Raw genomic sequence first — 5,515 nt, forward strand, 5'->3', positions numbered from 1 at the left:
AAGGAGTATACCCCGCTTACTACCCGTACGTGGATTTTATGAGAAGTGCAGGAATCTTGCAAGATGTTCAAAGTCTAATCTCTCGTGCAGGGTTGGATGATTTTGTTGATGGTGAACCATGCCAATATGCAAAACTGACTATGTCTGTAGTGCAGGATTTTAAATTCAATTGGTCGCGATCTAACCCCATGGTTAGTACAAAATTTATAATAAAACTGTCAACTTGCCATTCAATGATTTTTGTGCAGCAATCAGAGTGTCGCAATGGGGATCATGCGAGAAGATAAGGGGATCGCCGCAAGAGTTCTTGGACCTCTTCAAGATGATTTATCATGGAAGGAGCTTCTCAGAGGATGGTGGTAAAATCAGTAGCATTCAACTCCCAGCTATTCGTTACTTTGCTTATTTCATCACCAAGTGCGTTCTTGCTAGAAAGAATGGGAGTAAGTTATCTATCCAGGATCGAGCCTTTCTAGCTGCTGCATTACAAATTGATAGGACTTACAACTTGGGTGCTTTGATAGCCAACATACTTGCTACTAACCGTGAGAAGGGAGGAATTTTTGGAGGTCTCATCGCCTCTCGTTTATTAGCTATGCATGGTGTGGAACCTCACCATCTTGATATTCAACTTCCCATAGAGAAACTTGACATAATCTCCATGATTAAGCATGAATTTGTTTCTGATTCGTCTAATTTGAGTAACCTGTCTTACAGAATAACATTTTACAAGAAAGTTTGAAGGATAACTAAGAAAACTGAAAAATTAGTAGGATTGCCTGCACCTGTTCTATTTAACTTTTATTCCAGTAAGGATTGGTCAGTCACGGAAGGTGAACTGAATGCATACATAGAGGGAGATGGCCATCGTGCAAGAGACAACACGGAGGAGGCCGAGGAACACCTTGACTCGTCATCCGATGCAGCAAGTTCTTCGCATCAAAAAGTTGGGCATGAGGAGCCTCCACGCTTTTCTTCTGCATCGGGACCTTATTATGACTACGCCATGTATGATCCACCGGCATGGAACCCAGACCCTCGTTGGGGTTGATCTCCACTTAGGTCAAAACCCTAAGCTTGGGGGGAGGTATACCGGCATCACTCATTCTTTGCATATTATGGTTGTTGGATACTTGTATATACTTGTTTAGTTTCTTTGAGTGGATTTCTAATGAAAGGGAGATGATATTTGGGGAAGTGCTGCCTGAAAACAGATTCTGGATTGTTACTAAAAACAATCGTGCGCACAGCCAGAACGTTATTTTGAGCTGCCAAATTTTTTGCATGTTCCCCAGGTTGTTATCTAACTTTCATTAGTTGAACACTTTTCGAGCTGAGCAGCTTAAGAATTTCTTTAAAATCGATTATTGTACTGCTGTCAAGTTTTGGCAGATTTCTGCTATCTTGCTTTCTGTGTTTCTTTTAGTTTTCATTTTCTTATTCTTGCTTTGTTTCTTTCCTAAAACACAAAAAGACCAAAAATATTTCTGTTGTTTCTCTTCACCACTTGTTTATTTTAGTTTCTTGCTTTTATCTTGCTTTATTTGCTATCGTTGGTTTGCTATAAGAAAATCCAAAAAAGATTTTGCTTTGTTTGCTTGTTTCCTTTTGTTCTTGTTTCTAAATTCGAAAACACCAAAAATATTTGCTGTTCTTCTTTGGTTTTGTAAATTTCATTATGAGTTCAATGGTCTTCGGTGGCCGGAGCGTGGTTTTCATTCCATATTATTCAAGCTACACAAGTGAAAAGGCAATAATGACGATATACGACGATCTGATCGTGGTGAGAGGCTGGTATGAACTCTATTTGCTTTCATTTTTGTACATATACTCATCCATGTGAGCATGCTTAGTTGGTTCATGTGAGGTATATGTCATTTAAGAAAGTCTAGTAGTTCATGATCTCTCATGATTAGCTCCAACTTATTAATATGAGTAGCATGTCATAAATATTTGCTTGCATTGTTTTATTCATAGATAGGTATGATATTGTGGTATCCTCCTCTGAATAATTTTCTTGAATCAACTTGGCACATGCTCACGCATGCATATGACTCGAACAAAATGTCAATTAAGCCTCGATGATTTACTTTACCTCGTAGTTCTTGTATCACTTTTATGCCTCCGTTAATTTATTTTTGTCGCAAGCATGATTATGACAGCTTATTGCTCTCTTGATTGTCGCTTCCCGGTCTATTGCTAGCCTTCACTTGTACTCGAGCGGGAACGCTGCTCGTGCTTCCAAACACATGAAAACCAAGTTATTCCAGAGTGTCCACCATAAATACCTATGCATGGCATTTCAAACCATTCCAAGTAAATTCTCATGTGCTACCTTTAAACCTTCAAAATGCTTCTCAATTTGTGTTAATGTTTCATAGCTCATGAGGAAGTATGTGGTGTTTATCTTTCAATCTTGTCATTTACTCTTGACGAGACTTTCATAATGGACTAGTGGCACATCCGCTTATCCAATAATTTTGCAAAAAGAGTCGGCAACGGGGTTCCCAGCCCCAATTAATCAACTTTCATTAATAATTCTCTTCACATGTTTTGCCCCGATTTATCGGTAAGCAACTTAAATTGCAAATAGACACTCCTCCATGGTATGTGATTGATGGAAGGCACCCGAGGATTCGGTTAGCCATGGCTTGTGTAAGCAAAGGTTGGGGGGAGTGTCGTCTATAATGAAACTAAAATACGTGTGTAAACAAAAGAGAAGAGGGATGATTTACCTTGCTGGTAGAGATAACGTCCTTCATGGGAGCCGCTCTTGAAAGTCTGGTTGACGAGGTAGTTAGAGTACCCACTATCATTCGTTGACAACAACAAACACCTCTCAAAATAATTTTACTCCTGTTTTACAAATGAAAGCTCTAGCACATGTTAATCCCTGCTTCCCTCTCGCGAAGGGTCAATCTTTTACTTTTACATTGAGTCTCCATCCTTTCTTTGAGCACTTTCTTGAGAGCACAACTCGTCATTCTTAGTATAATATGCTTGTCCCAAAATGTGATTAATTGTGGTATAAATTTGATGCTTTTATCTTTGATAATCTCTATTTCCAGTCTTCTCATGAACCTCAAAGGTGCCCAAGCATTTATGTTTTGTTGTACAATTACGAGCAAGCGAGATACCACTTTATCATATCATTCTATGAACATTGCAATCCTGCTGATAGACATGATTCATGATGCTCATTATTAATTTGTTGGTACCTTTTCCATGATTGACATAGCTATTAGATGATTTTATTTGCATGTATCTTATTATGAACTGCTTAAGTACTTGCCGTATCATGAGGATATTTACATCATATGAACAAATGTGTTCGTGAAAGTTCTTTTATCGCACTCAGTTGTCAACTAAATTGCTTGAGGACAAGCAATAAGCTAAGCTTGGGGGGAGTTGATACGTCCAAAACGTATCTACTTTCCCAAACACTTTTGCTATTGTTTTGCCTCTAATTTGTGTATTTTGGATGCAACTAACACGGACTAACGTTGTTTTCAGCAGAACTGCTCTGGTGTCTCGTTTTTGTGCAGAAATCCAACTTTCAGGAAAATCCTCGGAATTTATGCGGAAGGTCCTATTTTCCTAGAATATTGGCGGAGCCAGAAGGGCGAGCCAGGTGGTGGCCCGAGGGCCCCACACACTAGGCCGGCGCGGCCCAGGAGGGGCCCGCGCGGCCCTAGTGTGTGGCGGCCTCGGCCGGCCCCCGACGCCCTCCTTCGGACTACTTATTGCCTTCGACCTAAAAACGCACGGGGAGAAGTCGAAACTCGCCAGAAGCCATCCAGTACGCCGCCACCGTCGCGAAACTCCGTCTCGGGACCAGAAACTTCGTTCTGGCACTCCGCCGGGACGGGGAATTGGAGGAGATCATCGCCATCATCATCACCGACGTCTCTCCATCGACCAGCCATGTTTCCCTCATCCATGTGTGAGTAATTCCCCGCTCGTAGGCTGAAGGGGATGGTAGGGATTGGATGAGATTGGTCATGTAATAGCATAAGATTGTTAGGGCATAGTGCCTAGTGTCCGTAATTGGTACTTTTATGATATTGTTGCAACTTGTTATGCTTAATGCTTGTCACTAGGGCCCGAGTGCCATGATCTCAGATCTGAACATGTTATCGATTCATTATGATATTTATTGCTTTATGATCTTACCTGCAAGTTGTATACACGTGTTGCTGTCCGGAACCCGAGGCCCCAAAGTGACAGAAATTGGGACAACCGAAGGGGATGGCGGTGATATGAGGATCACATGTGTTCACGGAGTGTTAATGCTTTGCTCCGGTGCTCTATTAAAAGGAGTGCCTTAATTTCCAGTAGATTCCCTAGAGGCCCGACTGCCACCGGCTGGTAGGACAAAAGATGTTGTGCAAGTTTCTCATTGCGAGCACGTACGACTATATATGGAACACATGCCTATTGATTGATTAGTACTTGGATACCATTTTATTATTATCTGCAAATGCCCTGCTTTGATTGTTACATGAGTTTCTCTCATCCATGCAACGCCCGTTCATCCATCCCTGTGCCTAGAGTATTTTAATCCTGCTGTTTACTATAATCACTACTGCTGTCTTTGTTACTCTGCTCTTCGTTATTTCACTACCGCTATCGCTATAAAGCTGTTACTATCGATAAACTCTTGCGAGCAAGTCTGTTTCCAGGTGCGGCTGAATTGACAACTCCGCTGTTAAGGCTTTCAAGTATTCTTTGTCTCCCCTTGTGTCGAATCAATAAATTGGGTTTTACTTCCCGCGAAGACTGTTGCGATCCCCTATACTTGTGGGTTATCAGGCTCCACCAAGAAGCTCCTCCAAGGATCCACCAAGAAGCTCCTCCAAGGCTCCACTAAGAAGCTCCTCCACCAAGGAACCCTAACACCAAGATCCACTAAGGACTACCACGAATTGGTGAACTTTCTCTCGGTAGAATGATAGATCGGGGTCTCCTCTACCACCTCTCAAATTATGAGCAAGATTGATTGGGTGGATGAGGAGATCCCTTCAATTTTGAGCTCAGCAACAATGGAGGAGAGAGAGAGAGAGAAGAGCTAAGGCTGGGTGGAGAAGAAGGGGCCTTTATATAGGTCCCTCCAAATCCAACCGTTGCCCACTGTTTTTGCCTAAGCGGTACTACCGCTCCTAGAAGCGGTACTACCGCTCTGAGTTCAAATTCCCCACTGAACTTGTCCACGTGGACACATTGCGGTACTACCGCTCGCGGTACCGCTTGCGGTACCGCAATAGGGTCCAGACCTTACTGGATCCCAAGCGGTACCCGAGCGGTACCGGAGCGGTACTACCGTAACGCGTTATGGTACTTAGCGCGGTACCGTGGGCGGTACTACCGCCCTCAAGCGGTACTACCGCTCCAGGTACCGCGAAGGTACCGCAACGTGTTCTGTGGGGCAAAACCTTGTGCAATGCTCAGAGCGGTATCACGGGCGGTACCAGTAGAGGTAGCGGTACTACCGCTCCTGGTACCGGTAGTACCGCTA

The sequence above is a fragment of the Lolium rigidum genome, chromosome 4 (genome assembly GCF_022539505.1).
Source record: "Lolium rigidum isolate FL_2022 chromosome 4, APGP_CSIRO_Lrig_0.1, whole genome shotgun sequence".
NCBI lineage: Eukaryota > Viridiplantae > Streptophyta > Magnoliopsida > Poales > Poaceae > Lolium > Lolium rigidum.